Source organism: Callospermophilus lateralis, chromosome 12, assembly GCF_048772815.1.
Source record: "Callospermophilus lateralis isolate mCalLat2 chromosome 12, mCalLat2.hap1, whole genome shotgun sequence".
Classification (NCBI taxonomy): domain Eukaryota; kingdom Metazoa; phylum Chordata; class Mammalia; order Rodentia; family Sciuridae; genus Callospermophilus; species Callospermophilus lateralis.
In genome coordinates this window covers 27,317,464-27,329,568 of record NC_135316.1, presented here as the reverse complement: position 1 = coordinate 27,329,568, position 12,105 = coordinate 27,317,464, and the positions used below count along the sequence as shown (strand labels likewise).

The window sequence follows — 12,105 nt, the reverse complement described above, 5'->3', positions numbered from 1 at the left end:
ACTAATGTGTGATGTGTTATGACTTCTAGAATTTGTAGGCCATTTCACAAGTCATCTGGCATGATCTCTTTAAAAATGTCAGCTTCAGGGCTGGGGTTGTAGCTCAGGGGTTGACCACTTGCCTTAAATGCATGAGGCCCTGGGTTTGATCCTCAGCACCACATAAAAAATAAATAAAGATATTATGTCCATCTACAACTAAAAAAAAAAAAAAAAAGTCATCTTCACGTGGGATTCTGGAAATATGATTGGTAGTGATGCATTTTTTTCTTCACTTGCAAATCATTGCCTAAAAACAAAACTCCAATAGTATCTGTAATAATAAAACTATAGTTTGTTGGAGAATGAGTATGAGATTCAGACAACCAAATGGACAACTTAAACTCTTAACATGAACATTAAATATTATTATCTAGTCCTAAGACTAAATGAGGGTTACGAGAAAGAATAAATTTGTAATACATATATACTTTGATGATGTAGATGCAGTGTAAGTGTTAGGGAATGGAGAGAGTTTTTGTGAAAAAAAATTTTTACACTTTAATATTAACAGCAACATTGTTAGTCTCGTTATTTTGAGATTATGAGCAAATTCAAAATATCAGTATAAATTTGTGAGGCATTTTATCTTTTTTAAAAGAAGTATTTATACACACATACACACAGGTGCAGGGTACAGAACCATTGATTACTAGTCATTTAATAAAAAATCCCAAAGATTATACTGAAAGCTACTAGAATTTAACAAGGTCACAAAATACAAGGTCCATAAATAAAATTCAATTGTATTTCTGAATAATAGCAGTGAACAATTAAAAATTGAAATTTAGGGCTGGGGTTGTGGCTCAGTGGTAGAGTGCTTGCTTCTCATGTATGAGGCAATGAGGTCAATTCTCAGCACTACATATAAATAAATGAATAAAATAAAGGTCCATCAACAACTAAAAAAACTTTTTAAATTGAAATTTAAAAATACTATTCATAATAGCATCAACATGACATTTTAGGGATGATTAACAAAATATATGCAAGGTTTTGTGTGCTAATAAGATTAAATCTAAAATGAAGAAATATATGTATAGAATGTAAGATAATCTTTTCAAGATACCCATTCTCCCCAAATTAAATCTGTAATCAGTAATCAATTTAAAATATTTTAAAAAACAGTAAGTTGGAAGATTCATACTATCTGTTTTTAGAATTTATTTAAAACTACATGTAATGGGGCTGGGGCTGTAGCTCAGCACTTGCCTCAAATATGTAAGGCACTGGGTTCGATCCTCAGCACCACATAAAAATAAACAAATGAAATAAAGGCATTCTGTTCATCTATAACTACAAAAAAAAAAACTACATGTAATGAACTGTGTGGTAGGTAAGAATGGATATAAGTCAGATGCAGTGGTGCACACCTATAATTCCAGTGACTTGGGAAGGTGAGGGCAGGAGGATCTCAAGTTAAAAGCCCCAGTCTCTACAATTTATTTTTTTTTTAATTTTTATTTGTTCTTTTCAGTTATATGTGACAATAGAATGTATTTCAACATCATACAAAATGGAGTATAACTTCCCATTTTTGTGATTGTACATGGTATGGAGTAACACTGGTCAGCCTCTGCAATTTAGCAAGATCCTGTCTGAAAATAAAAAGGATTGGGGATGGAGCTCAGTGGTAGAGTGCCCCTGGGTTCAATCTTAAGCATCACTGAAAAAGGGAAGGAAGGGGATTGGGGCTGTGGCTCAACGGTAGCGCACTTTCCTAGCATGTATGAGGCACTGGGTTCAATTCTCAGCACCACATATAAATAAATAAAACAAAGGTCTATCAACAACTGAAAAAAAAATTAGAAAAAAAAGGGGGGAAGCAAGGAAGGAGGAAAGGTAGAATGGACATGAGAGGCCAATGAGACAGAATAAAGAGTTTTTTCAACCTTTCTATGCAAAAAAATAAATACCATGTATAAAAAATTAATATTTTTCAAAGGAAGGTGGCACAACATGGCTAACTTTTGTTGTTGTTGTTGTTGTTGTTGTCAAAGACCTTTATTTTATTTTTTTATATGTGGAGCTGAGAATCAAACCTAATGTCTCACACATGGAAATGCATATAAATAGCCAAAACATTTAAAAACTTTATTTTTATTTTTTTAGTTGTAAATGGATCTTTTATTTTATTTATTTATTTATATGCTGTACTGAGGATCGAACCCAGGACCTCACACATGCCAGGCAAGTGCTTTAACACTGAGCCACAACTCCTGCCCCTAAAACACTTTAAATACATTCATACTTTAGGCAAACACTCTACCACTGAGCTACAACCCCAGTCCCTAAAAAATTAATTTTTTAAATTGATTACATATCTAAATATAAAACTTACAGTATTTCTAGGGAAAAAAATGAGAAAAGTCTGTGACTGGAGGTTGGCAAAGATTTCTCAAATAGGACACAAAGCATGAGTCATAAGAGAAAAAAATTAACTAGATAAGAGGAGGTGGCTAATAAGCACAAGAGAAGATGCTCAACAGACATCAGGAAAACAAGTACAATGAGTTACTACCTTCATTTTTTAGAATTTTAAAACTCAGTTCAAATATTGATGAGAATGTATAGCATCTATAACTTTTGATACATTGTAAGTAGAAATATAGAACAATACAGTCACTTTTGAAAACAGTTTGGCTCTTTCTGATGAAGCTAAATATACCTGTTGGATCCAGCAATTTCATTCCTAGGTGTTTACCCAACTAAAGAAAATTTACATCCCCCTGAAGTCTTGAATATGTATTCAAAATCAACAACAACAACAAAAATAACTCAAATGTCCATTAACTGATGATGTACAAACAAGCTGTGAAACCTCCATGAATTAGACCAGTATCAGCAGTTAAAGGTCAAGCTGGTGGGAATTGTAGTTCTAGGGTAAGATGAAGTAGACTTCTTCGAACTCTTGCCATGTACAGCTGAATACCCTGGATATTTCACATAAAACAAATAGAAGGGCTGGGGCTGTAGCTCAGTGGCAGAGCAGTTGCGTAGCATGTGTGAGGAGGCTCTGGGTTTGATCCTTAGCACCACATTAAAAATAATTAAATAAATTATTTTTTCAATTGAACCCAGTGCCTCACACATAAATAAATTTTAAAAATTGGAGTAGCCGCAGATTTTTCATCAAAAACCATGGAATTCTGAAAGAAGTAGCACATTTTTTAAAGTGCTAAACAAAAAGAACTCAACCCAGAACCCATATCTAACAAATACTGGCCCCTTTCATAGATTGAAAGTTGGCAATTGTGCATTTAGACAGCACATCCTCAATCGTTCAGAGCAAAAATAGGATAAAGAGGAATAAGGGCTTTCCTCTAAATCTGATTTGTTGATTTTTCTTTTTCAGTAATCCTTTCCCTACACATACATATTTGTAATAATTGAATCCCATGGCCACAGTAGATTCAAGGATATTGGTAAAGTGAATATCTGGCATTTTCAGTCTCAGTAAGTTGGAGATAGGCAAGAAGAATAGAATAGGACATGACTAGTCCTCATATACACAGAGAGCTGTCAATTTAGATCCAGAGCCAGGGGAAACTACAGAGAATAGGTTGGGTCCAGCTTGGGCAACCCATTTAAAGAATGAATAACACTATTATATCTAAATGAGATTATATATAGTTACTGACAAGAGTAAAATATGACATCATTCCTTTAAAGATCATGTGTAAATGCTTAGTATGCTTATTATTTTTTTAACCTTGGTTTTGTCATCAAAAGAATTTTTGGAAGTATCAGGATCCCCTTTGAGAGATTCTACAGGTAGCCCAGTGTTTGCTGTTTGTAACCATCTCTTTGTCTCTGTAGTTAGAAATACAATTAAATATTGAAAATATGTTCTATTCCTTACACTGTTCTAAGTACTGGTGAAGTTTTAATATTCCCAATCTCCAAGAGAAAAATCTAAAATGTAGTACAGATTGTAAACTAATAATTATGAGTGACAGGAGTGTTGTGAAAAGGTGCTATGGAAATATATACTAAAGAGATTTATTTAGCCCACACTTGTGGTTAGGTAAGTCCTCTGTGAAGAAGTGACTCTGGCCATTATGGTTTTGTCTATCTTGGTTTTTAAAACGCAGAACAGTTTTATTTTTCCAGTAACTATGTGAATACCTTTTTAGAAATTAGGAGAGAAAATCACCAAAAATTGTTTGCCAGATAAAATTTTAAATTGGAACTCTATTCAGAGGAATGTCGTAACACTATGTTATCTACCTTTTTTTTCTAGTTGTTGATGGATCTATATTTTATTCATTTATTTATATGCAGTGCTGAGAATCGAACCCAGTGCCTTGTACATGCTAGGCAAGTGCTCTACAACTGATCTACAACCCTAGACCTCAACTTTTTTTTTTTTTTTTTGGTACTGGGGGTTGAACTCAGGGGCATTCCACTGAGCCACATCCCCCAGCACATCCCCAGCCCTATTTTGTATTTTATTTAGAGACGGTCTCATTGAGTTGCACCCTGCCTTTGCTAAAGCTGGCTTTGAACTCTCCTCCATCCGCCTGTCTCAACCACCTGAGCCACTGGAATTACAGGCATGCGCCATCACGGCCGTCTCCTAGCCCTCAACTTTTGATCTTTACCAATGTAATTATTTAAAATGGAATCTTATTTTTACTTTGGATTTGTCTTACGGATGAGGTTAAGCTTTTTTTTTTTTTTTTTTTTTTTTTAATGTTTGAAGTGCCAGGTCTGGTGGCACAGGCTTTAATCCTAGTGATTTGGAAGGCTGTGGCAGGAGGATAGCAAATTCAAAGCCAGCCCCAGCTATTTAGCAAGACCCTAAGCAACTTAACAAGAACCTGACTCAAAATAAAAAGGGCCAGGGATGTGGCTGAGTCGTTAAGTGACTCTGGGTTCCATCTCTGGTAATCCCCGACCCCTGCAAAAAAAAAAAAAAAGAGAGAGAGAGAAAGAAAGAAAGATCTCTTCTTGATTTGTCAATACTCATATATTAAGGAAATTAGTTATTATGCTATCACAAGAATTTTGAATATTTTTCTGTTTATCATGTTAAATTTCTATATGAATTTGGGTCTAGTTGAGTACTTTCTATTCTTTTTCATTTATCTGTTTATTCACAAACTAGTACAGCTGTTTTAATAATTGGGGCATTTATGATAAAGTCATGTGCCACATAACTTTTTGGTCAGCAGCAGACTGTATACACAGTGGTGGTTTCACAAAATTATAAAGGAACTGCCTCTGATAGGCAATTAATATCCAAAATATATAAAGAACTTAAGAAAATTTAACACCAAAAAAATTCAATCAATAAATGAGCAAAAGAACTAAATAGACTTTCTCAGAAGCAACAGATAATTAACAGATTTATGAAGAACTATTCAACATCTCAAGCAATCAGGGAATGTAAATCAAAACTACACCAAGATTTCATCTTACTCCACTCAGAATGGCAGTTATCAAGAATACAAATAATAATAAATGCTGTTAAGGATGTGGTGGTAAAAGGTATATTCATACATTGTTGCTGGGACTGCAAATTTGTATAACCATTCTGGAAAGCAATATAGAGATTTCTCAAAAAACTATAAATAAAATCACCATATGTCTCAGCTAACCCACTCCTGGTATTTATCCAGAAGAACTAAAATTAGCATACTGTAGTGATAATAGCCACTTCAATGTTTATAGCACCATAGTTCACAATAGCCACATTATGGAATCAGCCCATCTATCAGTAGATGAATGGATTAAGAAGAACATAGACACAATAGAGTTTTACATAGCCATAATGAAGCATGAAATTATGGCATCTGCTGGTAAATGGATAGAAATTAAGCACACTATGCTAAGTGAAATAAAACCAGACTCTGAAACTCAAGGGTTGGATATTTTCTATCATATGTGGAAACTAAGTTCAAGGGTTGGATATTTTCTCTCATATGTGGAACAAATTAAGGAAAAGAAAATAGGGCTGGGGAGGGCTTGATATCATAAAGATATAGGGAAGGCCAGAAGAAGGAGATTGAGAGTGAAGGAAGAGAGATGGAAAAGGAGAAGAGAGGAAATATAGAATGAATCTAACAAAATTGCGTTATGTGCATATATAAATATACCACAGAGAATTTTACCTTTATGTGTGTGAAAGCACCAATCAAGGATGGATAATGGATGAGCAAGGATAGATAATGGATGAGCAAGGTGAGGACCCATGGGATGTTGGTGTGGGGGTCATGGAATAGAAAGATGGGAGGAGGAATGATGGCTGAAATGGAGTGGGTTAGATTCCATGTATGTATGATTTTGTTGGGATGAACCCAACTGCTATGTATAACTATAATTCTCTAATAAAAATAGATTTTAAAAAATGATAAGGAAGTAGAAAAATTCCTGTCACCTAGTGATGTCATGCCATGAATATATCTTGATGCAGTTCATCAGTCACATGGTAGTGATGCTGTGTAAATGAATATACCGTACTCCCTGTCATATGAAAGATAACACATACAATTATATATAGTAGCTAATTCTTAATGATAAATATTACTGGTTTACGTACGTACTGTACTATGTAGCTTTTTTGGGGCGGAAGACAGTACTAATGATTGAACCCAGGGGCACTCTTCATCCTGAGGCCTTCCCCCACACCTTTTTAAAATTTTGAGATAGGGGTTCATAAATTGCTGAGGCTGGCCTCAAACTTGTGACCCTCCTGCCTTAGACTCCAAAGTCTCTGGGATTACAGGCTTGTGCTACCATGATTGGCTTGTACTATACTTTTTATATTTTTAGAGTCCTACTTACAAAATAATCTTGGCTACCCAACAGTATACTATGTTATATCAGTAACAGCCTCACATATCTCATCCTTATTGCATCTCTTTTTTTTTTTTTTTTTTTCTGTTTCTGAGTACCAGGGATTGAACTCAGGGTCATTTCGATCACTGAGCCACATCTCCAGCCCTGTTTTGTATTTCATTTAGAGACACAGTCTCACTGAATTGCTTAGGGCCTCGCAAAGTTGCTGAGGCTGGCTTTGAACTCGTGAGCCTCTGGGATTATAGGTGTGCACCACCTTGACCTTATTGCATCTTTCTCTCTCTTTTTTTTGGCGGGGGGGTACTGGGCCGTGAACTCAGGGGCACTCGACCACTGAGCCATATCCCCAGCCCTTTTTTGTATTTTATTTAGAGACAAGCTGGCTTTGAACTCACAATCCTCCTGTTTTAGCCTCCCAGAGCTGCTGGGATTACAGGCATGAAGCACTGTACCTGCTCTTATTGCATCTCTTGATTACATCAAAAGACCACATAGTGATTGACCCGCATTACCTAGATTTGTATTAAAACACTATATTACGATGTTCACATAACACTGGAATTGCTACTTCTCAGAACATGTTCCCATTGTTAAGCAACACTTGACTGTACTTTTTTTAATTATTTTTTTTGTAGTTGTAGATGGATAGAATGCCTTTATTTTACTTGTTTATTTTTACGTGGTGCTGAGACTCAAACCCAGTGCCTCACACATGCTACAGCCCCAGTAGCATGTGCTCTGCCACTGAGCTACAGCCTCAGCCCCACATGACTATACTTTTTTTTGAGTTGTAGTTGGACACAATACCTTTATTTTTATGTGGTGCTGAGGATCGAACCCAGGGCCTCACACGTGCTAGACAAGCGCTCTACCCCTGAGCTACAACCCCAGCCCATGCTTTAGTATTTCGCATGATTAGTCTTATTTCATTATTCTCTGTACTCAGCATTTTCCTACTTCTTTATGCAAGTTTTTTTTTAAACAAATAAACTTTAGAGTCCATCAAATTATTTTTAAAAATCTTTATTGGGATAAATTTATGATTAGGGAAGATTTGCCCAGAAATGAAGCCTAGTGGTAGAGTGCTTACCTGGCATGTATGAGGACCTGGGTTTAAATCCTAGCAATGCTGGGCTGGGGATGTGGCTCAAACGGTAGCATGCTCTCCTGGCATGCGTGGGGCCTGGGTTCGATTCTCAGCACCACATACAAAGATGTTGTGTCCGCCGAAAACTAAAAAATAAATATTAAAAAAAATTCTCTCTCTTTCTCTCTCTCTCTCTCTCTTTCTCTCAAAAAAAAAAAAGTTTGCAAAAAATCCTAGCAATGCAAAAAAAAAAAAAAAAAAGTGAAAAAACAGATTAAGGGACAATTAACATTTGAATGATGACTCATCCTATGGAGAACATTACTTTTCCATTTGTTTACATTTTATTTTGTGTCCCTCCGAAGAATTAAAATGTTTTTACCTATGTAAGTCTTGTTCATTTCTTTCATTTATATATTTTATATTTTAGACACCTTTGTAAGTAAAACTTAAGATCAACTGTCACTTCTAATGATTGCAAGTAGTTTAGAAAATGAGTTGATTCTGCTTATCGGATTTTTGATAGGAATGTGTTGATTCTGCATATCAGATTTTGTACACTATGACCTCTTGTTTATAATAGTTGTTCAATTTATTTTCTTTGGCCAGCAAGAAATAAACTTATTTTAGCTTCAAAAAGTGGTAACATGGGCTGGGGATGTGGCTCAAGTGGTAACTCGCTTGCCTGGCATGTGCAGGGTGCTGGGTTCGATCCTCAGCACCACATAAAAAATAAAGATGTCGTGTCCACCGAAAACTGAAAAATAAATATTAAAGAAATCTCTCTCTCTCTCTGTCTCTCTCTCAAAAAAAAAAAAAAAAAAAAAAAAAAAGCAACATTTGTCTGAGTACTGTGGCACACTGCTATAATCCCAGGGACTCAGGAGACAGACAGGAGAATTGCAAGTTTGAGGCCAGCCTTAGCAAATTAGCAAGGCCCTAAGCAACTTAACGAGACCCTATCTAAAAATAGAAAATAAAAAGGTCTGGGGATGTGGCTCAGTGATGAAGTGCCCCAGAATTAAATCCCCTGTACCAAAAACAACAACAACAACAATGTGATAACATTTGTTTTCTTTTCAGTTTTTATACCAGTAAGGAAATGATAATGTTTTTAGTGTACACTTTGGTAGGAAATGCTGTGTGGGATACAAATGATATACATAAGATCTAACTATCCCAGGCCCTGCCTGACAAATCTAAGATATCTGAGTTAAAACATCATTTAAAAGAAAAAAGTAATCAAAAACTTGTACCTGACTTTAGCAGGAATATTTTTTTAGTGTTATAAATTATGCTGGCTTGGGATTGAAGTAGATATATTTTGTTTTGTTAAGGAAATAGTTGTGTTCTCTAATTTTATCAAGAGATTTTAGTCAAAACTGAATTTTGAGGCAGTCAAACAACCAACCTTTCTTTCTTTTATGTATTGGGGATTGAGCTCAGGGGCACTTTGCCACTGAACTACATCTCCAGCCCTTTTTATTTTGAGACAGGTTCTCGCTAAGTTGCTTAGGGCCTTGTAAGTTGCTGAGGCTGTCTTCAAACCTGCAATCCTCCTGCATCAGCCTTTGAGTCCCTAGGATAACAGGCGTGCTCCACTGTACCTGGAACAATAAACATTTCTTAAGCATTGCTATTGTGCATCAGGCATTGAGATAAGGAATAATAATGAGAGACATTATAGGAAATACAAGTGCAAACAAATTTTTAGTTCAAATCATGTCCACACTTCATATACTCCGTGACCCTGGGCAAATCATTCAACTATTTTGAACCTTTGTTTACCTATTTGTGAGATGGAACTATAACTTTCCAGGGTTGTTATTGTTCCACACTTTAGTAGAGTGAGACAAATATGTCACCAGTAATTGGGGGGAAAAAAAGTAAGAGAGATGGTATGGTAAAGTGATAAAGTGTGCCTGACATGGAAGAGTGAACAGTGGTGATACAAAGGAGTGTTTTTTCCTGCCTAAAGGGACTCCAGAAGGTTTTACAAAGGAGGTAGTATTCAAAATGAGCCCTGAAGGGGATGGGGTTGTGGCTTAGTGGTAGAGTGCTTGCCTAGCATGTGCGAGGCACTGGATTTAATTCTTAGCACCACATATAAATAAATAAAGGTCCACCAACAACTAATAAAATATTGGGGGTGGGGGGTAGCCCTGAAAATGGATAGCACACTATACGTGTAAACTTGCTTGATATCTTCAGGAAATTGCTCAAAATAAAAAATAAAATTGTGTGGCATAGTGAGACTAAAGCAATAGAGATTATGGCAAACCTGTAATGTTTGCTACCCTGAAGATTTTGCACTTTATTCTGAAAGTGACTCAGGTATTGAAGAGTATTCAAACTATCCTATTTGCTAGTGGTAAGGGTGTATTAAACTGATAGTGGGATATAGCTGTTGCATTTGAGAAAGGCATTGGTAGGGACTAAAAGAAGAATTGACAAATTTAAAATAGATTTAGAATCATTAGAACTTTGGACCATCCAGAAAGAAAGAAAAAAATAGTAATTTCCCGAGTTGTCAGGGTTAGACTGCAGTTGTTGTTAGATGTATTCATCAAGATAGTAATAGCAACCAGTAATGACAGCACAAGCCTGTTATCCCAATGACTTGGGAGGCAGAGGCAAGAGGATCACAAATTCAAAGCCAGTCTTAACAATTCGCAAGACCCTGTTCAAAATTATAAAAAATTAAAAAGGGCTGGGGATGTGGCTCAGTGTTTAAGCACCTCTGGTTTTCAGTCCCTAGTATTTAAAAAAAAATAGTAATACAAGATGGAAAATGCATAAAAGCGGTAGATAATAAATTAACTTTTCTGTGCCTAGTTTAATTTCTTAAGTATTTAGGTGTTCAGAGAAAATACTCTAAAAATTATAGGAATAAGTTCCTCTATTTTTTATTCCTGTCAAAAAAGAAATTTGTCTGTCTCAGCTGGGGTTGTGGCTCAGTGGTAGAGCGCTTGCCTAGAATGCCTCATCCTGAGTACCACAATTTAAAAAAAAAAAAACCTAAACGAACAAAATAAAGATCTTTAAAAAAAAAAAGAAATTTGATAAAACATGTTCTCACTCATGTAGAAGCTAAAAAAGTTAATCTCAAAGAAGAAAGTAGTATTGTAATTACTGGAAGCTAGAAAGGGTAGAGGGGAGGGAGAAGAGAGGAACATTGTATAACAGATACCAAAACACTATTAGATAGAAGTAAGTTCTGGTGTTTTACAGCACAATATGATAACTATAGTTTGCAACAACCTATTATATGTTTTATGAAGAACGGTAAAGCAGGAATTTGAAGGCTCTGAACACAAAGAAATAATAAATGTATAAGAAGATGGAGATGGAAATGCTAATTACCCTGATTTGAGATCATTCTTCATCATAAATATGTATTAAATTATTGCAGTGTACCCCTAAATATAATTAATATGTATCAGTTTTCTTTTTTTATATTTATTTTTTAGTTGTAGTTGAACACAATACCTTTATTTATTTTTATGTGGTGCTGAGGATCAAACCCAGGGCCTCACATGTGTTAGGCAAGTGCTGTACCATTGAGCCGCAACCCCAGCCGAGCATCAGTTTTCCTAAAAAGGAAATTTATCTTGAATATAGCCTTCACAAAGAAGTTGGTAAGGTGCATCACAGACTAGTGAATAAGTTATGAGTACCATAGAGGATGGTTCTGTTCATTCTTAAGGTTTCATTAAGCAAAGAGCTAAAGAAAATGTCACAGTTATAACTATGTTAATGCACCTAAAATTAACAAAGTTCTAAGTTGGTGCAGTGGTGTGTGCCTGTAATCCCAGTGGCTTGCCGGGCTGAGGCAGGAGGATCACAAGTTCAAAGCCAGCCTCAGCAATTTTGAGGCACTAAGCAACTCAGTGACACCCCGTCTCTAAATAAAATACATAATAGGCTGGGGGTGTGGATCAGTGGTCAAGTGCCCCTGAGTCAATCCCTGGTACTCCCCCCCCCCCCCGGCAAAAAATTGACAAAGTTCTTAAGTAACTGTAATGTTGATGATAAAGAATTTGATGGGCTGGGGTTGTGGCTCAAGTGGTAGAGTGCTCTCCTAGCATGTGTGAGGTACTGGGTTCAATCCTCAGCACCACATAAAAATAAAATAAAGATATTGTGTCCACCTAAAACTAAAAAAATAAATATTA

General features: G+C 35.8%; 1 protein-coding gene across 6 annotated transcripts in view; it reads left to right on the top strand.

The window, feature by feature from the left end:
• The window catches only part of Zdhhc20 (zDHHC palmitoyltransferase 20), a 79,580-nt gene that overhangs the window by 19,629 nt on the left and 47,846 nt on the right, over positions 1-12,105 (top strand). The window lies entirely within an intron of this gene.